Below are 25470 nucleotides of genomic sequence, written 5' to 3'. Positions count from 1 at the left end.
TAGGTTATCACCCCCGACGGGCCCCTGACGGCATTCCAAGTTCCGTATCACCTGAAGAGCCTTCGACCAGTCTGCACACAGCGGTATTAACCCGTTTTGCACAGCAAGACACACATGAACCTTCCAGTCTGATCGACTACTTTCGACCACAGTGTTCGTTCATCAACAAGCTGAAAGTGTGATTGAGTTAACGAAGCCATGACTAAATGTCAGAGTTAATAAGATAATGTAAATATTATAGACGTGATTAAGTCAAATTTTCTTCCCATCTTGCAATATCCGAGGATAAGTGTCGCTCTGGAGGCACAAAGGCGCGGAGTGCAAGTAGGTGTGTCCGTGACTGTGTATCATCTGTTGCTTTTTCGGAATCGTGGAAATTAAGTGATGTGAAATTCTATGGGAATATTGAATGAGACAAGAATAATAACAATGTAGCAAAGCATCTGCCTTTGTTGCCTATCTAGCTCTTCTTTACTATTTTCCTTTCCTTCCTTCGTTCTCCCTCCCGTCCTTCCCCGTCTGCCTCTCGATATATCTATCTATCTATCTATCTATATGTCTATCTGTCTATCTATCTATCTATCTATCTATCTATCTATCTATCTGTCTATCTGTCTATCTATCTCTCTCAATCACTCTCGGTAGGACCATCGTATACTCCTCCATATACTTTCAACACCATACTCTCTAAAAAAAATCGAGTGAAAATTTTCACTCTAAAAAGAGTGAATACAAAAAAGAGTGAATTTCGAGTGAAATTGGAGTGAATTTTGAGTGAAAATGCTCATTTTCACTCATTTTGGAGTGACGTCAGGGATCACTCCAAAATCTTCGAGTGATCCCTGACGTCACTCCAAAATGAGTGAAAATGAGCATTTTCACTCAAAATTCACTCCGATTTCACTCGAAATTCACTCTTTTTTTGTATTCACTCTTTTTAGAGTGAAAATTTTCACTCGATTTTTTTTAGAGAGATTTTCTTCCTATTATATCAATTACAGCTATAAGAGATGAATGCGTAAGATATGTAATAAACCTAACAGACTCAAAAACTATGACAGATTCAATCGAACTAGTAAGTGTTACGATCAACCACTTCACGAATGAAATTGATTTAACGATGATATTCCCGACACCTGGTCGATACGTCAAATGCCTTGGAAGAAAATGAGAAATATATAAAGATTCTGCACCCAGAAGGGACTCCGAAGATCTGAAGTTACAGTATGATAGATTTTTAAGAAAGTTGAGCAGACGCAGTGAATGAAAAACAAAATGCAACAAAAGAACACTTTGATGATATACTATCAGGAATACAAATGAGAGAGAAGACTTTTTTTCTGAATTTGAAACTGTCAAGTGGATCAGATATCTCCCTAATCTTTGTTCAAGGCTGTCACTCATTTGTAATAATTTTGCACCTTTTTTTGTGGCGGGAGGTACATATTACAGCAGCTGCTCATGGATGAAAAAAGCACAGTAATATGCAATACACAATACGCACAAACAACCCACATATATCCTTACAAAGTTATTATATACTGTTATATTATATCATATTGAAATACATTACATTATATCATTCTCTTATTATGTATAATTGATTATAATCATATATATAAATATATATACAAATATATACATATAGATAGATAGATAGATAGATAGATAGATAGATAATTTAGTACATATTAGCAATAAAGGAAAATAAGAGTACCTTCCCTATTAAAACCAAGTAGTTAAAAGTTCTCCCAAGATTTTCAATTTCAGTTACTCTTTGCTTTTATTGAAATATCCAAAAAGATGTCAATATGTTTCTTCTCTAGCTGAAGCTATTCTCAATCATAATGCTCTGCACAAAATGCTTTGGGTATGATACCACCGGTCCCCCGGATTCCAGGAATTGTGACTCGAAATTGAAGCACATCACACAGCCTTGTTTGATCCGGGGATTGGCTTCCACCACCATTGGCGGGCAGCGATTACGTTTCAAATTGGAATCGTGCCGCCTGGGGCGAGGCGAGATATGTCACGGGCATTGGCGCGCCACCCGCCTTGCCGGAAGCACATCTTGCCTCCACCTGCCCGAGTGCCTTTAATGTTATTATTGGTTGTCATTATCAACACTGATCTCATTGTTATTTATAATACTATTTCCGTTGATATTGTTTTTGAAAAATAATTATTTTGTCATGATTATTATCATCATCTATATTGCTGCAGTCATGCATAATTGCAGTCAATATTATGATTATTATTACCAATATTATTGTCATTTGCTTACCGTGGTTTTAGATACTGAAAAGGTTGAGAACAAATAATTATGAGAGTATAAGAGTATAAATATCTGACGGACAAAAGTGACTCCGTGTAAGTTGTCGTGTCATACTTGTGAACATTTTCCTGATGCGGCTGGATCGATCGGAGTCGATTGAACATAGAACAGAATATCGTCACATATAGTTACAAAATGAATGAAGTAACATTTTTCCATCTTATGCCAACGCTTGAAGAAAGTCCATAAGATTTGGCTAAGCGTATTTAGATAGTGGACAGTAAAACCATTAATCAATTTTATCCTGGTGTGCAGTGAGAGTAGTGCTAAAGAGTGATAGGATTATGTGCGTGTTGTGACTATTTTACATTGAATTTTGAACATTTACTTGTTTGACAGAAATTGAATTAAAATTATCTTTTCAACGCAATAAATGAATCCACCAATTGTATTGTTCATCCCTCTAATGAGCCTAGAGTTGATACCGCAATGGTGATTTCGCGAAATTGCTGTTTGACAGATCAATGCTCTTTCTAAGGATGACTGTCCACACGGCGCTCATTTTTTTTTCTTATAGGCCTACTTTCCTCAGCTCGATGAGGCAAATAATATACGCCCACCTATCAAATATACGGAGCTGACTCTCGGGTCGAAGAGTCCATGCTTCATACGGATGAGCAAACAGAACTGGCGATGTTGATTAGCAGTAATTGACGAACAATCAACCAAGATGTACGTGCTTGTCAGATGGGAGTGAGTCTACACCAACGTGATGATCGCCAATCCATATCCGATTACCGCCGCTAATATTGAGTTGTTTCCGATGCAGGGTCACGTAACGCTATGTAATTTGGCATTTCCACCACATTAGCTGTGCTTCCATTAATCCTCTCACCGCCTTGCCGGGCCGCACCCCCTATATTCCTCCCCCCATCAGTCCTGAAAGAAGGAGGACATTTTTTTTTTCGCTCGCAGGAACGCCTATATCCTTTCTATACTCTTATACGGGTTCAGGGCGATAACCGCGCTTGTCTGAAATCAACGGAAAGTAGAATTATGCTCCTTAAAGCTACGGATATTTACCCCATGCTTCCGCATGTCTCGAAAATGTCATGTGTCAAAAGAGTAATGTCCTCGTTTTGCATTCGGCGGTGTTGAAGCCATTTTTCCACTCAACTTACCATTAACCCAGAATTTGTATTGGATAAAGCTGTATACCACGACGGATGCCCGTGATAATGCATTCTGACAAGTACGTATTCGTAATGCACGCGCGGAAATTCGAGAACTCTTTTTAGCAGGTTATAGTAGAAGATTTCTTTTTAGCAAATGTCATGCCCATAATTGGGTTCTGAGAACAAACCTCAGTAGGCTGCGGCTACATCCGCACATCAATGCAAACACACCCTCATACTCACACACAAACACTCTAAATCACATACATGAAATCAAACTTGAATACTTATTCAGACTGGCGGAAATGTTTCTCTCTCTTTCCCCTCTCTCTTTGCTTCGATCTCTCTACAAACATTTGTCAATATAACATGTATGATATTCTTGTTAGAGCCTTTTTTCTTCTTATTCGTAGAGATAATGCTTTTGCGTTACGACATAATTTGTAATAACTAAAACTCAATATCGGTCATACATTATTGTATAGTTCCATCATGATAAATCATAAAATATTTGGGCGCTATTCCGTGAACAGAATGAGTAAGGAAAAACGGCGTCAATATTGCTTATGGGCCACAAAGTAATGATGACCGCCATTTTCAGAGAAAATCAAGCGACGATGATGTAGAACCATTGAGGCGCTGGGTTTGTGTAGAACATGCCACGGTAGGTAATGCAACTGAATTTATACTTCACAGTTAGTATAGGTGCATTTCAAGAGTGTAAGTTGGACTCCGAGTGCAATAAACAGCGCTGTCGTCTGAAAGGCTCACGCTTCTAATCTAATTTCAAAGGAGTAACAGAGACGATGAGTATAAACTCCAGAGCAAATGCTTTTTAAAACGACTCTATTTTCATCTGTCTACAGAAGAAACAAGTTTCAGAGTCAGATCTCGAAGTACACTAAAGGTAACTTATACTCAGTGTAGCATAAGCACCAATTACAAGTAACTTGCTCTGGGTGACCCTACAACATAATTATCTGGATATCCAATATACAGCATTGACCGTGTGTAATCAGCCGTATAAAAAACAACAACAACAGTTTTAAACAAAAAGTTTGTAGATACAATACGTTGAAATCGCCTCAGCACTTGTCAAAAAACAACAATACTGACTGCTCTTTCGGCATATTCTATTTTCATAGAAATCATGGTTGTTGCAGATGACAAGAAGAAAAAAAAAATGCAGAACGATAAAAAGATACGGACCAATATTACCCGACTGGCTTTGGGGCAAAATAATCTTTTCTACGATATCGCGGGTTCGTTTTAAGGGTCACGATAGGCAACACTGGGGGAATGAAAAGAGCGTGACCCTCGACTCGAGTAGAGTCAATCTAAAACTGAAGAAACTAACCTATAGTACATATCAAATAAAGGCGCTGTCAAACTGGCAAAACATCGAGAAGTTTAAGATCGCGATCTTTAAGATCTCGAAGTTTTGTCAGTGTGACCGCAAACTTCCCTCGAAACTTCCCACATCAACGAGGAATATTTCCCCCGCCCTATCCAAACTTTTCGATCTTTTGCCAGTCTGACCGCGCCTAAAAATGTAAATATTACACAATATAAAAATGTAAATATTACACATTGTGTCTGTTTTAAAGTCATTCGTGTACATTCGAAATGTTTTTGATATGCCAGTATAGCAATCTGTTCAGTCCAGTTAACTTCATTACTGATATAATAATGATACACAATGGTCATTAAGAATATAATGCATAATATTACTTTAAATGGATAATAAAAAAAGGCAAAATAAACAATCAAACTGGCAAAATAATAATCGAGAAGTTTAAGATCGCGAAGTTTGGGCCATTGGTACGCGCGCAAGAAAGAGTGCGCCTTCCGATGGCTAGTGATTGTGACGTAACAATGCACATCTGCACATGACAATGGTCTCGCGCTTCGGAGACACCGCCGGCAAATAGATCGAGAAGTTTCGCGGGAAGTTTCGCGGGAAGTTTGCGGTCACACTCGCAAAACTTCGAGATCTTAAATTTCGCTATCTTAAACTTTGCGATCTTTTGCCAGTCTTACCGCGCCTAATGTTATCTCACAGACATACAAGAAGATCCTTTCATAATCATATAGATATGTCCATTGTCATTCTTTTTGAGTAAATTATATAAAAGAACAAAGCGTTTTTCTATCATAAGATTGAGTGAAATTACCGTATTTTCTCACGTAATGAAATTATGTCTGAAATGTGTCGCAAGGCGCTGTGACAAAGGAGATGACCGTCCAATATACGTTATGATAATACATAGATAATATGATAATCTGCGGAGTTTTTAAGAAAATCTGATGTGATTATTATAATTGAGAGCTAAAATCCTCTTTCTAGAAGGGCTTGAGGGATAGCACGGGATGGATGGGAAGAGGGTACTGTACGTCTTCCAAAGAAATACTATCTCACACAATAGTGGGTTTGTGGCGACGCGGCCAAAGACAGCTCTTCCCCTGTGGTGGAGAAAAAAAAAACTTGCTACCATGGCAACATGGAGCAGTTGGAGACCACCTGTGATTTGTTGCCGAGGTCAGGGCGAAACTTGCCGTGTGTCTTTCGAAATAGAAATACGGGATGAAAGTCTTTGCCAGTAACGTCACAGTTGACCTTTTCAAAGTTTTTGAACCTCAGGCTTTGGCCCGCAATATTGCGGCTTGGAATATTCATAGGCGAGTGTGGAACGCTGACAAACCGCTAGATGACATGAAAGAGTCTAAATGTAATGGCCCGTACGCTGCATTTACCATTAAACACCCACCCACTACACTTATATAGCTCCGCTACCTAGAGTGCAGGTTGCATAGTTTAATTGAAAATGGGCACATGAAATAATGCGTCTCTGAAGTGCATGCTGCGTGCATGCTGGTATTTAGAATTGAGCAAAAACTCACGTACCCATGCACAGAGATCAGAATAAAAACTGTCTGCACGAACGTGGCGAAGATATGAATGCAGTAACTGCATGTAAGACTAGCTCATGAGTGTTGCCTTGTACAAATCATTGGCGCCAAAAATTCAGCAAGTCTCTCCTCTTTTGTCTACATAACATAGCCATGATTATGAAGTACGATTACGAGCGGCTTTAAGTCTTTTCATCTGCAGTCATTCCGCTATTAAACTTTGAAAGTGCGTCTGACATGTTTTACTCTATCATATGTTTTTTTTTTTAGTTAGTTATGAATTACAAGAAATGGGAGGTTGAAATTGAAACGCCTGATGATAATCTAGTGGAGAGCAATGAAAACGAATTACGCTGCATAACACACAAACTGACGGGAGTCGTTATCTAGTTAAGGCATGGCAATTACATAATTAACTTTCCCTCCGTAATAATATCTCTCTTACTCCCTATGTCTCTCTAACGTTTAATAATCGTGTGTATAAAAATTGCTATTGTTTATTGAAAACGCTAGGTTTTGATAACTCTCGGCATGAAGAGAAAAGAAAACCGAAGTGGTTTCATTCACTTTTATTTGACATCAAAACGTTTTGATGAGAATTAAACAAGTTTATGCAAAATCAATCCAATTCAACTGAATGAAAACCAATTCGTGCATTTTGTCTAGAAAACAAATTTTCGATGACTGTGCACATGCAACATTCCCTTTCTGTTTCTACCCTCATACACTCATGTCATGATAAAGAGGGTAAAAATACGACAGGAAACGCATTAATATTTGCAGTATTGAGTTTCATATTTGGCTTTTGATGTAGTGATCAACAATTCAGGGTTTCCCTATACAACGCGTAACCTCGCTAGCTTCCTTGTTGAGAATAGGTGAGAAAATGATTATCAGATCAGCACATGTCTCTTCGTGTTTGCCTGTTTAAGAATCTTACTCCGATACGTTTTATCCTTGGAAACCTTTCATTGTTACCTGGTTTCTCTCCCCCAGAAAGAACGAAGAGAGAGCACCGTATATTACACAATGCCCATGGTCATTTCATCGTACGACTTACACAAGCACCAATCTCCCGCCTTGGGTTTTTATGCCCGACTAATGGCTGTAATGCCGTAATAATCACTCCAAGTCACTCGTATGACGTCATAACAGCGGAGTTAATGCGAGAAATCAATGTCTGCGAACTGTTTCTTCACAACTGCAAGGTATACCATTATTAAAAGCATGTTCTCGGCTAGACACTTTTTTTTCCTTCGTCGAGGAAGAAAGAAGGGATACGCTTGGCATATTGCTTTGGTATCATAACATATAAAGGACAAAAATAGCATCTCTCATCTGTTCATCTGATCTACCCCAAAAATCTCCTTACTGTTTTAATAATGATTACCTGGCTAGTACCCTTGGAGGAAGGCCATTATGGCTGCTTAATTAGGCAATTGACCTGTGAAGACGTTAATGTATACATAGGTTCCCATCCCCTAGCTCTATAGGCGAGCGGGTATAGCGGGTGAATGTGGAGGGTGTCGTTCTAGCAACCTCTTGGTGGTTCGTGTGTTATTACGGTGTGTATAGCGTCGCTTTAAGAACGTGTTGGGCGTTGGTGTCTGATCGCCCCCGTACACACTGAGTGAGATATTACAGCTACTTGCTGTCTAACGACAAGACCACGATACCAGATATTAGGCAATGTAACACGTGTGCAATAAACAGACAATGTAGACGTATGGAAAGAAAAATAGAGGAACTAGACACTGTCTCACATAATGTGCAAAGTGAACACTTTTATTCAGCGTCATTTGTCTTCCGCAGTGACCATGTCAGACACCTTTTTTTTTTCTCTCTCTCTACCTGACACGTTTTCAAAGGGCTCCATGTAAGATGAAATACAAAATAGTTCTAAGATAGTTGGACGGGAAGGCCAAGGATCAAACGGACAAAAGAGAAGTGGAAATAATCACTTCGTTTGATTCCTTTCTAAAACATTTCGTCGACAAAAAAAAAACAGCAAAAATACAAATATTATAGAAGAAAAAAAAAACCCACAAAGTTAACAATCACTCCTATGATATTCCACGCAATCTTATTCACGGAGCAATGCCATCCCTTTCAAAGAAAGAGAAAATAATATTATACCGTTTATATTAGTTCAACAGAGAACAGCGAAATTGAAATCGACGCTTCGCTTCCTAGACGCTGCTAGACATGGATTGCGGTTGTGCCCAAGAGGCATAGGAGCGATATATCATTGTATCCATACCTGTCTAGCCCTTGAAAGAACTGCATAAGTTTTATGGTGTTTGTTCCTTCTTTGCCAAATATACATAAATTTCTAAGCAAACTTCATCCATATCCTTCATGTTATCATGGTCTCCAGTATCTACACTTGGACTTATGCATTCGGCGTAAAATGTATTATTTAGCATCGTCGTACAAGATTAGGTATTAAAGCTTATCTACTATGTATAGTAATATGTAATAAATGAGGAATGTCATGAGGTACCCTCACCGCCTTTCCATTACACTCGGGGAAGTTTAAGGGTAAAAGATAAAGAGCAAGCACAGTCGAGAGCAGTGAAAGGCAGTGCATCTGTTAAACCAGTCAACAGAGAAAAATATACAAGGTAGTGTATGCATAACTATCCTAAACAAACATTGAGTGGGTGTGAGCCGACAGTGCTAAAACGGGAACAAACGGGGAAAATAAAGATTAGTATTGATTGGAAAAATCGCTGTGCAATCATATGGGTGTCTGGGGGGGGGGTGGCTTTAGAAAATGCATTAGATGACATTGTCTATCGGTCTTCTGCGGAACGCCACGGGCATGGGTAATTAAACCGTAATTTGCGGTGAAAGGTTTTCTAGATTGCTATATCTAAATCAGATATGAACCAATCCCTGCTCGTCGTTTATATGTAGAAAACTCCAGCAGATTGTTAGTGTTAATAAACACATGTAAGTATCAACTAAACCATTCTTAGCCACACAGGGCGAATGGATCACATTGCAGACAGGCGTTGTATTGCATTCCAACACGCTTCTTCGACCTCAACAACGAAACAGAGCCTCGAGGAACCATCGTTACAGCCAGCAACCCAAATTCATGCATAATGAATCAGAGTTATTTCAAATTAAGGGACAGGGGCAAAGGCCACGAGGGTACGGAGCAAGCAGCATGAATAGGTCAAACTATAGGTGATTTGTTTCCAAGCGGAGAATGCATAAATGAAACTAAATAAAACTGGAATATCGTAGATTTATTGGATAACATGTCTACAATTTCGCGGCTGGAAGCATGCACATAGTAGATTCTTATCGTTTGGCTCTCATTTATTGGGAGACTCTGTCCAATTCATTAACTCTATACGAGATAGATACGGAGTAGAGGAATAAGATACATACAAAAAGGGGAAAGAAATGACGAGACTAGAACAAGACCAGAACTTAAAACGGGCTGGGTTGATATCCCCTAAGGACTAAACATGCGCTAATGACAAAGCAACATGCATTGATTTACTTCTACAGTTGGAATCTGACCAGACAATGACCATATGGATTAGTGAACATACTTCGTACATTCTGTAAAGTAGTCAATGAATCTATTTAAAAAAAAAGCAAGATTGTTGAATCTGTTGATATGAGATGTGGTACGGTGCAATTTTCCAGAGTAATTCATACCTCAAAAGTTATTAGATTTGAACGACAGAGGGGAAAAACACCAAAAACAATGCTCTGATTTAGTAACATATGAGGACAGTAAAAGAGATAATGTTGGGCAATTTCCTGAGTGTGGAGAACACGTGTGGTTGCGTGATACATTATGCCTGCCACTATGCGTGTTAACGACAATCTCTCACAACACGGCTATGCATCACGCACGGGTGCCTAGAGGCGACGGTGCGAATTCGTTGTTTCTGGTATCAGCCCCGACTCCTTTGGGAGAGGGAGAAGGGAAAGTGAAGGGGGCGGGTGGGTGGGGTGTGGCGCTTTTGTGAAGGGCAATCCATCCGCATGGAAAGTAATCCATGGTAACAAGGAGGAAACAAATAAAAAAAATCACTCAGCATAAGTTTACATATTAATCATTCTTATTTATAATTGTTAGCACTAAAGTTCGAAGCGTCTATGAACTTCATTTGAACGGTTTTTGTTTATAAACTTCTTGGAATATTTGACGTTCTTATTCATCGCTTCGATTTAAAAGCACAACAGATTATTCAATAAGAAAAACGATATTATATGCTTATATATTTTCAGTTTATTTCTGCAGCCTTTTTAAAGTATATAATGTAAGCCTACAAACGAAAATATTAACAACATAGAAAATTTTATAAAAAGAATTGAAAGAAGTGAAACCAGTTTATTGTAAACAAATTCAAGAAATCATTTAGATACAAAATAAAGTATCCAACATTTTTCTCTACCATGACATGATCCATGTTGCACAATATGTATCCTATATTCTTCACCTGGTCGAATAAATAATAATGATAATAATAATAATAATAAACATACGTAATACTGCTCGATGAAATGACAGCCCTAAATTTCCTGAAACCCCCCCCCCCAACCAAATATACGTCATGATACGTAGTTTACGTACTAATATGATATTCATACAAGAAGATTTACGAGACTACACTCCGTCCTAACTCTTAAGTCCTACCCCATCTTCCGACCGAAGGAAACAAAAGAAACAAAACATCTTTAAAAGGTTGAAGTGTACTTTTCTCCACTTAAACTCTTCACTTTACTGAAGCAGATCTGAGGTTCTTCATTTTCTTCCGCGAGGATATAGGTCGGTCATGCCATCTCCTTCAGGTTTGATATCGAAATACATTCTCCCTATTTCCGTCATTTGAGAATCCCAATTCCTTCTCACTGCGTTTGTAGTCATTTTGGAAATTTCTCTACCAAATCATTGCAATGTGTTCACTTATCGTTGTATGCTTGTCTATTTCTGGAATCAATATTGAGGAAATAGCATTGAGGCATTCACACAAAAGATCAAATGAATGGCAAGTAAATTTGGCAACGTTTGAAATGTTCCTTGTTTGTTTAGATGGATGGAAAATAGGGTTCGCCTATACTTTGAGAGGAGAACTACACAAATTTGTGGCCCTACATCTAGTCGAAAATCCAGTCATACCATCACGCAGCGTACGTCACTCGGCTGGTTATATTGGACACACGCCCGACCAATAAACAGTGAGGGCGGTCTACTGCGGGCATTAAGGATTCATTGTGGAAAGGCTGAGGTATGAATGCTTACAAAAATAGCGGCATGTACAGAGTTGAATGAGTGTCGCAGATAAAGAAAGGGTGAGAGAGAGAGAGAGAGAGAGAGAAAGACCGCAAAATGTCACCGGTCTCATTAATCATATCTCACCGCGGGTTATATCAAGCAGCTATATATATGTTTATGTAAACCTTCACGCGCCACTGTTTCTCCAGTTCATCCCCCCTCCCCCCCCCCCCAAAAAAGCGGCTTTTTTTTTCATCCCTTTTTACATGCTGGTGTATTGTAGGTCACAAACACGCTCAAGAGAATGTATACATTGTTTATGAGAACTTCATAGTCATTGCTATGGAAGAAACTGCGGGAGATACGTTTCTACAATGTTAGGAACTTATTTTTACATAGGTATCCTGCGTCAACATACATGTGCCTTAAATAAGGGTATATTATATATATATATATATATATATATATATATATATATATATATATATATATATATACAGTATATATATATTAATAAGATTAAATTTATATATGCATATATATATAAAATTGTATCAATACATATATATATATATATATATATATATATATAATGTACATATATAAGCTAAAGTAGATATGAACGATGAACTGCCAAAAGTTGAGAGGGCGAGAAACTAGTCTAGAATAATCATCGTTATATGTTACTCAGCATCGGCGCTAGGCTTTTACCATTAGAAGTAGTCAAGATTTCCTGATCTGTGGAGACAGAGGTAAAGATAGAAAGAGAGAGAGACAGAGAGAGAGTCAGAAATATAGACAGATAGATAAATATGTAGATAGATAGATAGACAGATAGATAGATAGATGATAAATAAATAGATAGATAGACAGATTGAAAGACAGACAGACAGACAGACAGACAGACAGACAGATAGATGGATAGATGGATAGATAGGGAAAAGAGGGAACCATTGATATAAGAGGAGGAAAAAGAGAGCATTGCCAGTGTTAATTTCTGGGGACTATCTTGGCCTAATCTTACAAAATTCGTGTCAAAATATCGGCTTCTCCTCGCTTGATCGACGAATATTAAGTCAACAAAAAGCACCATGATATAACAGTCATGTGACCAACACACAATACCATACACATACACACACACACACGCACACACATACACACACACAGACACACACACACAAACACACACACACACATACACCAACACACACGCACAACTGAACAGCGTCCATCCCAAGTGATCTCTATGGTCACGAGTTTATCTTCCTATGAAGATCAGTGGTCCTTTCGTAAGGGATCAAAGACTGCATCCCATCCTATCCTCTCCAGCTTCGTTTGTTGACGTTTTACGACCACTGTTTGTCAGTGATGATGTGTGTCTGTGTGTCTGTTATTACTACTCCCTTTCCACGAATCAGTGTACCAGTTTTAAAGGTCTTCTATCCCTTTTTCCGCTTTTGGAATCAAGTTTTGAAATATTAAACAAATCGTTAGAGTTAGAGTGCAAATTGTTGTAGAGAAATAATCATGTCCAATGCTCAAACTATTGCTGTAGATGATATAAGTGATGTCACGTTATCAGACTTCATTTAACCCATAACAGCAGATTTGATATGGATTCACCAATTATACTAGTTGTCCTGGTGAGTTGCTGCTACTTTGTGTGTCTTATGATAGAGTCTCGAAGGAAATTATATTTTACGACTCTTTTACATAATTATAGCTTTCTTCTTGAGCCAAAAAAAAAAAACATGGAGAGAGAAAGACTCTCACACACAAACACACTCGTTTTATGGCAAATTTTCTATTTTGAAAAGTAGGTTCCTTATAGTACGTCTCTAGTCATTCATTCATATACATCCGTGGTTATTGCAACAATTTAATGAAAAAGCAAACAGAATAACATTTTAACATCCGATCAGAGTGCCAGTTAGCTAAAACACATTGAAGTTGATTCTTTTCCTTCCTCTATTTTTTAATCAAAACATGCATTAAGTAGCAAAATTATCATTATGAAATGTTTAGAAATACACTATTGTAGCTTTTCATGTGATTGATTGTCATAAATCAGTGAATTACAAGGCGGTTGTAGAAAATAACAATGATGTAATTCCTTCTTGGAGGATTAAATTAACGTGCTTCAAAAATTGTTAAATCAAAACAGCAATAAGAAAGTAATGTTAAGACAGGGTGATGGTAATACATGTAGGTGCTCAAATATTCGTTAACCGGTAAAATACACAGAGTGATGTGAACAACAGCAGCATGCACAGGGATAGTTTGATTGCATTAATATCATAGCGTGTGACAGGCTGCAACTGAACGCATACTATCTGTATCAGCTTTCGGGAACTGTGTGGGTGAGAGTGGTTACATATCCGCGTGCAATCATTATGGTCATTGTTAAATTCAGCGCATTAGCATGACGTCAGAGACAGCGCTATAACCACGCATTAAAGTAAAGGCACCATTCGTATACCTGGCAACAGCGTCCGGCCTCGTATCATGAGAACAGTCTTGTGTTAATCCTGTCGAGGAAACGCCAGGCAGGAGTGATGACTATTGATCAGGATAAAGCATTTAATGGATTGGTCGGATATTTGGGGTTCATTACGCGTGGTAAACAAGGTCATGGTAATCAAAATGCAATCTGTAGAGTGTTGGTGGAGTCCAGGCGATTCATTTGGCTTTCTCCCTACAAAACTGAAAGCTCTGTTTGCTGTCATGATTATGCAAGGTCACGTGACTAGTCATATGCGTCAATACTATATGCAATGCACTCCAGTACGTGGTAATACGGATAAAGTGTTGTATACAAAGAAGAGACTGCATGGCTGGTGAAGCATGGCTATAACAAAAAAAAAACCCCGCCAACTTGAGTTCTACTTTAAGCTCTCTCCAATTTCAGACATTCAAGTCTGTTTGACGTGACACGGAATCCTTGTGTGTCTAGGTACTCTACTGCAAATGCGATATCGGTGTTTAGTTCCTTAAAAACAAATTCATTAATTTCAACCACGTCATAACAAATTTTGAGACAATAAATGTTGACTTTGACAGTAGAATCGAAGGAGACAAGTTAAGTATTCCGTGATTAAGAACTTCATACATGCCATAATGTGGTTTAGAGGTGTCATTTAAGACACAAGCTGCCAAAATTCCGCAAAGTCTGCAAAGTCCCAATTTTCCAGTCACGTCGCACGAGACTTTGAAATGAAAAAAAAAAAGGGGGGGTAGGTTGATTTGTTAGGAGCAGCAGACGAGGAGAATCTGAGCGTGGCGAAAGACTTGGGAGTGAGAGGAAGGCGCCGGGACAATGCGCCATTTTAGTGGGAAAGCGGCGGCTTTATAATCAAAAGGTGCCGAGATTGAGTTCGGTTAAGACTGAACTCTCTGCCTCTAACGCACTCAAAAACACACCCACTACCACACACACACACACACACACACTTACACACACACACACACACACGCGCGCGCACACATACACACACACACGCACACATACCCACACACGCACACACACACACACATCCACACACACACACACACACACACACGCACACACACACACATCAGGGACAGATCCAGGAATTCCACAAAGGGGGGGGGGGGGCGCAACTAATATTTCTGGTGCCACTTCCGGGTTTCATTTCATTTGTTTTCCTTTTTATTTCTTTTGTTTTTAAAGGGGCGTGCACCCCTTGCGCTCACCTCTGGATCCGCAACTGCACATACGCAAACCAGCCACAAACACTTACACACATAGCAACAACAATAACTACAACACATCAACAACAACGACATGAAGAACAATAACAATAACAACGCGCAAAAAAATATTTTTCATTATTTTCCTCTTTGTTTGTTTCATGATCATCGGGTTGTTTTTTTTTTTTTTTTTTTTTTTGCTGTTCTTGGTTTCTCCTTCCTTCTTCTCCTCCCAAGTTTTCTTCTTCCTGTGCTTAACTTTCCTCTTTCAGATATTGACTGACATGAAAATAGCCCAATTTGTCTACTTCGATTCACAGCTTTGCAGACCCTAAAAACCAATCATCGTTTGTTCGTTGGATATGGTGAAAGCTTGAAGCAAAAGACACACAACAACACTTTGTGGCGCCAATGTAGCCGCGATGTACGGATTTTTACTGGCACTATTAGCCATTTAATGTGGGTAATGCAACGCACAAGCCTTGCCCGGGAACTGTAACGTAGAAGTCTTGCATTACCAGGTGCACGACGGCATTTGATTTAACAAAGGAAACTTTATCTGGGCGGCTAGAATGACCCCATATAACCGTGATTCTGTACACATCTGAAGTCGTTTTATGTTCACTTCAACACCAACAACCGATGAGTAGCTACAAAGCAACATTACGTAGGGGAGAATATTTTGATGATAGCAATTCTAAGTATCAGTTGCCTCTATTAACATCGAACTGTGAGGCTTTGTACCAAGGGATTATCGGCAATCACTTAACAGAGTTTTGCATTGACTGTTGCGGTCGAGCATCTGCCTCAGAGATTCTTACATAATTGAAGATGCGGTAAGGTGATAGAAAAATGAGCATAAAAAGAACACTTTAATTGCAAATCAGCTGAAGCTTATCAAGATCAGCACGTAGGACCTAGAAGATTTAGATTGACAAGTAAAGTAGTCATTGCTAATTGATAAACACTATCATCTAAGATTTACAGAATAAAGCATACAACACAATTTAGACGCAATCCTTTTTGTCCGTTCTATGTACATGTATATCATTTTCCGCATACATCTAAATAATGAAAATATGAAATCATTACAGTTTAATCGGCTCCAGTAAGGAACTTGAAAATAGTGGATGAGGAAAACCATGTAATGAAACACGTTGAAAGAGAAGCAGTGGGCTGAGGTCATTCAGACTAGCCCTGAAATGCTTAACTCCAGCTTTGAGGTATTTTGACGACCTTCTGACGATGCAAGCCCGCGGGAGAAGCCGCAAGAATTATCCTCAATTTCGCGCTGTCCTCTCACGCTAGTGATCACGTGACAGCCATGAAGACGCCACGCTTGCTCGAACGTCAACTTTCCCGCGTCGAGGGGACGTGGGGAAAAAAAGAAGAAGAATTGGAAGAAAGGAAGAAAACTAATTTTGCATCCTTAACATGTGATTATCATCCGGGGCACGCTGCCTCACGTTAGCAGATGATCGTTGCAACTATTTGCTCCCCTAACCATTAACATTTGGAAAGAGATCTATACACAGTGAAATCAAACCGTATAAGACGAGCAGTAACTGAGAGATGGTGACAGTGCAAATGTTAATGTGATATCAACGAATCCATTTTCTTTATTAGCAGTTTTTCTTTGCACAGAGTATCTCCCATGTCAATTGCAATACAAGCAAAGCTTATCGCCTACTTGTCGCATCTAATCACTAATATCTCTTCAGACAGTACATAATGAAGTCATATTTGTTTTTCGGGAGCAGGGTCGTTTTTATTTGAGCGTGCCGGAGTGCAATTTTCTTTTATTTTACTTTTTCTTTTTCTCACTTTGTTACCATATCTTTTTTTCATGTATTGCTGACAAGGCTGATGTAAAACATTTTCTGTTTTCACAGGAAAAGTAAAAGATTATGAAAATTTACATGTGGTTGACTTTCACGTCGTGAGCATTTCCCGAAGATATAGCACAAAAACACCTGCTTTAATTGGTTTGTTTATTGGTTTTGTTTTTACCCAGAAACTGAAGCTATCACGAAGTGGTTTTTTTTTTCAAACTGCGTCTGCTTAATCACCCATAATCCATTCTCCTCCTGCCAAAACTCCTTAGTCTATAGTTACTTTGTGCATGCCGATTTGCGTCAGAGCTGAATGCAGGCAGGCGAAGTAAAAACGAAGACTAATTTAGACGTATGCCCTTTCCGTAAACCACGCTGCGTGGAGTCTTTCGGCGCACACGCCTCTCTCCGCCTGACAGCTTGACAATTGGGCGAGTCCTCGGAGGAAGGTGCCCGTAGATTACAATTTACGTGGCGCACGGTTACTCTGGCTGCGCCCCTAGATTGCCACCCAAATCTGGAAATTCAATCACGGACGTGAAAAGAGGGGGAAAGAAAGGAGAAAAAAGGAAATTATGTAGGTCAACATCTTGACTGTAGTTCACTCTGACATTCACGCAACGATTTGGTAATAATATGTCAATAATCCGAATTGCTCGTTTGCTTAAGTTCTAAAAGAAGTTAATTTATAAAATATGCTCATATGTAAATGTATATGTATATATATATATATATATATATATATATATATGAAGAGTTTGTTTGCAAAAACCGATAAGTCCATATTTGCAAAATGGATATATTTCCGATTAAAGGTCAAGAAAAATAAAGAGAATAATAAAGAAATATTTGCTCCTTTTGACCATAACTTCAAAAATGTACCTTTATATGTAGTCACCAAAATATCATTTAAAAGGTATTATTTTGTACTTTATGACATAGACCGTACTTCAAAATCTTCAAAAATGGACTTATCGGTTTTTGCGAACAAACTCTTCATATATATACATTTGTATATATAATTCCTCATAAAAACACTCCAATACAGTGTAAGACACATTGTGTAAGGTACGTTTACTGTGTAATAAGAACGACATTCTTAACCGATCTTTATCGATAAACTTAAAACAAAACAACAGATATACTGCAAGCAAGACAGAATTTAAAGATTATTCAACGCATTGTGACTTTCAGATATCTTCTTCAATGACATCCATTGTATTTAGTTTATTTTGTTATATTTATGTTATATGACTTTTTGATTTTTGTGAATATAGAACACCCAGTCGAGTATGAAGAAAAAATATACATTATCAAGTTTTTAATTCCTAGTGAAATATGTTTTTCTTTTAAGCTCCTCACATAACACTTTTGCACTTACACCTTATTGGCAATTACAATGATACATCTGCATCTTTGAATGTCTTAAAAAGCAGATATATGGCGCTATGAAAATGTTGTGGTTCATCATCATCAATATTATTCCCTTTTAAGTCATGTGAATAGGATTCTCTTTATATCTTCTTAACATCGAGCACTGTGGAAAGAGAGTAAGCATTTGCTTATGTCAATACACACACAGAAAGACACCATGACACACACAGACACCATGATACACACACACACAGAGAGAGAGAGAGAGAGAGAGAGAGAGAGAGACATCCCTGCCTCTTGTTTACGCATGAAATGACCCAAGCACTCTTTGCATCGGAAGCTGCAGTTTGAAGCCCAGCTCTCTGTTACGGTCAGCCATGTTTCAACACAATGCATACGGCAGTGTATCACCTACAGTCGGTGTGTGTATTTATTCGACAAAGCTATGTTTATGTCATTTTGCTATCTACTAATGCATGTACGTCCCTCGGGGGACGGGGTAGACCGGCGCAAGAAAAGTATCTACACGACATCGCGCCCTAATGCCTACGAGGAATTAACATGTAATCCAGTTATCGGAGTACAAGCTAGATAACCAGTTTTTTTTTCTTTCCTTGCAATCTATGAATAGATACACAGTATCACAAAATATAAGTAATATGAATTTTGAAATAATAGCCTTAGCTTATAACATATTAGGTACTTGCAATTTGTGTGGGCAGGAACCAACATATTGGATATTACTAGTTTAACATCTAAAGTAGATGATTTTTTTATCTCGTTCCTTCATAGTACAATCATCAACATTATCCCAAGGAATGAAATTGATGTCTAAGTTTTTGCAACACTCGAATGACTTGTCAAGTACCAGCACATCAAGACAAAATATCAAGACAAAACACGAACATCTGCATCTGACTAAATCTTGTCATTTTTGGGGTGTTTACTATATCACTTGATTTTGATGATCTATTCATATTTTTTTTTAATAATATTGACAAGTTCAGCATATATATATATATATATATATATATATAAATCCACATATATACATATATATATATATGATAAATCCACATATATACATATATATATATATACATATATATGTATATTTATATATAAATCCATATATATACATATATATATATATATATATATATATATTCATATTATTATATATATTCATGTGTGTGTGTGTGTAAATTATATATCTGTCATATCCTCAAATTCAGTTCTATTCAATTCAATTCAATCAAAAGTATTTACGCCAACAAAAAATAATACAAAATATGCAGTATGCATTCGCGATTCATGTTATTGAGAAATAAAAAAAAAATACAAATCATGAAATATGGAACAAATATATAAACATACGGAGAATAATATATCAAAAGCAAATATAAGGAATGAAGCAATGGAAAAGAGTGATCTACTAAGAAGCAAAGTTGTAAAACGTATATCACTGGGAAAAAATATACATATAACATATCCAAAATTAATCTAAATCTGTTAAAGCCTTTGAAATTGATATAATACTCTTACCATTTGCCTCTTTGCACTCTACATATCAAGCGTTCGGACACTAATTTATTTAATTGTTGATTAGATATTCAACAAAAATACTCATGAACATTGACGAAAGAGATCGAAGTTGATTCTTTTCATCTTTTGTTCCTTAGAAATGAGAAATAACTTCAATGAATTATTTTGCACATCCATCTCGGTTAATCAAAAGGTTACTTACAGATTATTGCCATCGTTTCCACATGACCTTGCCCAGTTTCCTGCCAGCAATTCACTTGGCATTGTTGAGAGTCATTCGGTAGCCTACCCACAAGGGACGGCAGCGGAGGCAAAATATGTTTCGATTATTTTTTCGGTCGCAGATTGCTTTCCTTAATCATAATATTGGGACAAGTGGGCAACCTTGAGCTGCTTGTTCTTGTTCTTGTTCTTTTTAATAATGTACATAATAAGGGCTCGTACCATCTATGCTCTTGACGACATTCTGTTACAGTTTTCAGAAGAGAATGGTTATTGCTCTCCTGAATATCGTTTCCAATCCTCACGAGGATTTAATGTTTAGGAAGCAGTAAGTGATATGTCTACTTACGCAAATTCCTAGGTTTGTTTTCCCCAGTTTTGTTTCGCTCTGAGACAGGTTGACCATTAATACTTGTGCGTCATGGTCTAGCAAATTCACTAGAGTTTATTATATGTTTGTTTGTTTGTTTTTTGTGTTTTGTTTATATATATATATATATATATATATATATATATATATATATATATTTCTCTCTATCTGTGGGTCTCTTTCTCTCTCCTACCCTCGAGGGAAATATAAAAAGATTCTTGCGTCTCTAAGCAATCAACAATTAAAAAAAAAGGAAACGAAGAAAAAAGGCACCAATACTTTGGATAATTTCAAGTTTTGATGCTTCAGCTGAACTCTCCGGCCTTGATTGCTTTCAGCTGTTTCATTATCTCCCCTTGCAAATTTGAGAGACATAAAAGATATAACATTATGCTCATTTTCCTAATATTTATATTTCATTTCGTAAGAATGAAAACACAATGTAGAATGAGGAAGAAAGACACGTTGTAAAATAGCATTGCCGAAAAAAAGAACGATATCATAACAAGTCTTGCTCGTGTACTCAGCTTGGTATTAAACGGAACATAATGTGCAAGTACAGTTATAATACATATTCCTTTTTTTGCTTTGCGATTTCAGTGTTACCTCAATTATGGCAAATGTGCATAGCTAATAATTGTGTAATTGCGCTCGACTCGTGCTGGCTGAATTTAAAGCGATATTGCTATCGATAAACACTAAAGAAAATTGCCTTATGTTTACAAAGGTTATGCAGAAAATACAAATAAAGCAAGAACATGAGCAGTGAGGTCGATGTCACCAAAATTTCGAGCAATCCAAACAATGTTTGTATGACATAAATGATATCCCCTTAGATTAGATTTAAAGATAGTTTATTCGTTAAATGAGTCTCACTAAAAATAGTTATCATGAACAGCAATACAGCTGTAATTATATGAAAATAACTATCATTCTATGAATGTTTTGACAAGATTTCTTTTTTATTTCTGTTATAAGTATTGTACATTATGATCATGGTTTTACACTGTCATTAACGTAAACAGTGACGCTTGAAAAAAAAAAACAATCTTTATGGGTTCGGTTGTTGCCAATCTCACCTCGCGGCTCACTACACGCAAGGCAGAACTAGTTACACTTGACGAGGGAGTGTAGATAATTTAGCGAACTGAGAATCTTAGCAGATAATTTATTCTTATCGGACTGTCACTGCAGGTTCTACGCCATCCAACTTCGAATGACTCTAATTGACACGAGGTCTTATCCCGGCGAACGTAATTGCCGAGATACATTATTAAAACCTCGGCTTCATTTGCTTCGTGTTCAGCTACACTGGCATCGGCAGTGGCTAGAATAGAAGAGAAAGGAGCGCTCTCTTCCCCTTTCTCTTCTCTCACATTCAGTCTCCTCTCTATAATACAGTTGTGTATTTCTCTCTCTTTATCTATCATTCTGTCTGTCTGTCTGTCTGTCTGTCTGTCTGTCTATTCATCCATCCATCCATCTATCTATCTATCTATCTATCTCTTCCTATCATCTTCGAGAAACTACTGTGATTATCACCAAGACACGCCTGTTGCGGTCATCACGGAACCTGCGTTATGTAGGTATAGCGACGAGTTAGAGATGGCATATGAGATATAATGTGGTAATTATATCTCAGGCAGTATCAACGTCTCTCGTTGCCTTTATTCATCAGGTGCCTGTTAATAAAGTGAGGAAAAAATGCGAATGCCATCTGCATCGCTTGATCTGCTCAGTTTTCCCATCCATCTGCTTGTTTATACGTTTTTGTTGTTTTTTTTTTTACATAAATTTCTATAATGATCTAGACTTGTCATAGTGGCTCATATCGCTTTCCATAATTATGTGCTTGTTCCTTGTTGATGAAATGAGAATGCCAACAGGCGTCTCTGGCAGATTCTTTACATCTGTCAACGTCTCGGTATTTTTGTCCATTTTTACGTCTTCTTTCTTTTCTTTGAAATCGGTCATAAACATTTCAAGCCTCTACCTCTGTCTCTGTTCGTTTTTACTGCCACTTTCTCTATTGGATTATCTGTCAATATGCTTCTCTTCCTCTTCTTTGATTGCCAATGTAGTTATGATGAATATGACAAAAAGTCGTTCCGTAATTGATACAAAACTGGAAATATATATATATATATATATATACATATATACACTTTATATATATATATATATATATATATATATATATATATATATATAGGGCCTATATATTGTGTGAAACATTCATCGTAGTTTTTTTTACCGTCTTTTCAGAAATACAACATCTCAACAGTTTTACAAAACAATTACCGTACCGACAAGATACTAATGAATGTGAATGTCGTGATCTCTGCAGAACTTTTGCTGTTCTAATAGGTAGGAAAGAACGAGACCATTTCTCGTCCAATATCGTATAGAAGCCTTGTACGTTTTGCAGTGTTAGTGGAAGATAATTAATCATGCTTATGTTGCAGTTAACACTGGTTAATATCACTTTTTATTCTCCTTCTCTGTTGGTGGAGACATAATATTTCAGTAGCCGTATTTGTTTATCAGATGACATATTTCTTCCCTCTTCTGTATATAGCATGATACAAACTGGGCTTTATTGCTGGATAAAGATTTAGCAGTCAAATCCATACTCACCAGTTTTATTATACATCAGAAAATGCAAAATAAAAGTCGCGAAATGCAACATTGACATCTATCTGCTATTGTTTACTAAAAGAAAAAACAAATGCGCAAATAAACAGCCTAAAACAGGGTATTCGAACAATGCATTTTCGGCTTGCGGATAGAGAATGAAAATAAAGAACGTTTCGCCAAATAATCACAAAAATGATTGTTGTGCAGTTTTCTACAACTGATATCTTATATGCAAATATCAGTGTGTGGGGTTTGAGTGTGTGTGTGTGTGTGCTTGTATAACGTGTGCGCACTGAGTGTATAGATTCGTGATGGAAAACGTTTTGAAGGGAATAGAATTGCAGGCTGCCTGATAAAGAGTGAATAAATCATATGTGTCTGATATGGAGTCTAAACTTGAGTAAACAGTGTCCATATGCTTCTCATCAGTGCTCGTTCTAATGGAGCCTGCCTCAGAACTCCGATGCCGACTTCACCCTGTGGTCCAATGTTTACGGCCCGAGATATCAAGTATGACGTCAGCGTTCATTGGCTTCACATTCAATTACATTACTTTTCCGTCACATCCCCCACCGAGATAATATTGTCAAGCAGTCATGCCCAGGGTGAGTTGGAGAGAAAGGATGAAAAATGACCCCCTGTGCATTGGCTTCAATAACGTCATGTGGGAATGCAATTAGTGTCCCAACAGATCTGCAGAGGTATGCATTATTTCTGTGGCTGGAGCGAGTCTTCTTTACAGACTTATATCACCCACATTATATCCACATTCTAACCATCATCAACAATACATCAGATGCCGCGGACGCGGAGGTACGCCATCAACTCTCCGATTGCTGTAATTACTACGCGATCACCATGGGATGGGAGTACAAGACGGAAGGCTTATTCATCACTCCTTAGTCTCACAATGGTTTTAAAATGATGACAAAACATTCTGCGTGTTGAACAAAACATCATTGACAAAAATCCTCAAGGAATTGACTTCATCGCTTGTCATTTGCTCCTTACTCTGTAGACACGTACAAGTTGAAGAAACGGAAAATGCCAAAAGCATTTTACTTCTGTGGGGTTTTTTTTTCTACATAGTATTACGGACCTGGAAATCATAATGATATTCATTTTCCACCATTCTCTCTCCCAGGTTTCATCGAAGGGCAAATCTTGGCAATATGTAGCCTTAACAGATCAATCGCTTGTACATTAGAACTCTTTTACTTTGAATAAACGAAGTAGAACTCATTGCGTTGAATGCCATATTACAGGCATGCGGGGCAAAGAAGACAACCATTAGTGAAAAGAGCGCGAGTTTGTCCTTGTTACAGTTTGAGAATTGTCAAATAAAAACATAGCTCCATTGATAATCAATCAACTTTCTGACAAGTATTTCCTTAGGTACTGAAATGTACTAGTTTTACTTACCTTTGAATAGTCTTCTGAAAACGCTGTCTGAATTAAAATACTGCAAATGTCACATCCTCACATTCACATGTCAGAGACGTAGTTCACTCATCAGTGTAGAGTTGAAAAAATAAGGGGAAACGCACAATGATGAAAATGAGATCGTTCCTCAGAAAGAGTTCGCCGGTGCAAGAATATTCCTCGAAAATTCACCGATTATGGCACGATTCTCGTCGTCAAAATGAAGTGATTTTCGGCTGACGCCGCTCAAATTTCGCTCGATGGAGCAAGGAAATTTGACTTTCAAGCACCGGAGCAACCGCCGAGCCGCCTCCGTGGCTATAGCAGCGCGCCGTAGAAACCTGAAGCTCCGTGCACCCACAACGCACCATGCAGACAACCACAAGGAGTGTGTGTGTTGTGTGTGTGTGTGTGTATGTGTGTGTGTGTGTTGTGTGTGTGTAGGCCGACTCCGTGTGTGCGAGCCAAAACGAACTACCGCGTTGCCTTGTCGCCGCAGAACGGCGCTCACACAAACCGGAGCCTGCTCTTTCTTCATAGTCTTTCGCGAAATCACGGTATAGTCTTCTTTCAGTCAACATAATCATGATGTTAGATTTAACTTCTGAAGAAAAAGTCAACAACTGAATCAATAGCATATTTCAACTATTACACAATTTCCTTTGTCATCTTACCAACACGTAAGTCAAGCGTGTTGACTTCAAAAGAAACGTCAAAAACGAATCATATTTGAAATACAGCTTAGAAGA

At 37.9% G+C, this 25470-nt stretch overlaps 1 protein-coding gene across 1 annotated transcript in view; it reads right to left on the bottom strand.

The window, feature by feature from the left end:
- Positions 1–24873, bottom strand: part of LOC139726498 (uncharacterized) — a 205110-nt gene extending 180237 nt beyond the window's left edge. The window contains exon 1 of the mRNA XM_071637454.1: positions 24722–24873. The gene's annotated coding sequence lies outside the window, so the exon portion shown is untranslated. The remainder of the gene's footprint in view (positions 1–24721) is intronic.
- Between the last annotated feature and the right edge of the window lie 597 nt (positions 24874–25470).

This window comes from Diadema antillarum, unplaced genomic scaffold (assembly GCF_040938485.1).
Source record: "Diadema antillarum isolate AM-2024a unplaced genomic scaffold, OU_Dant_1.0 seq00000085_RagTag, whole genome shotgun sequence".
Lineage (NCBI taxonomy): Eukaryota > Metazoa > Echinodermata > Echinoidea > Diadematoida > Diadematidae > Diadema > Diadema antillarum.
The sequence above is the reverse complement of the archived record's forward strand: the minus strand, read 5'-3'. Positions and strand labels throughout refer to the sequence as shown.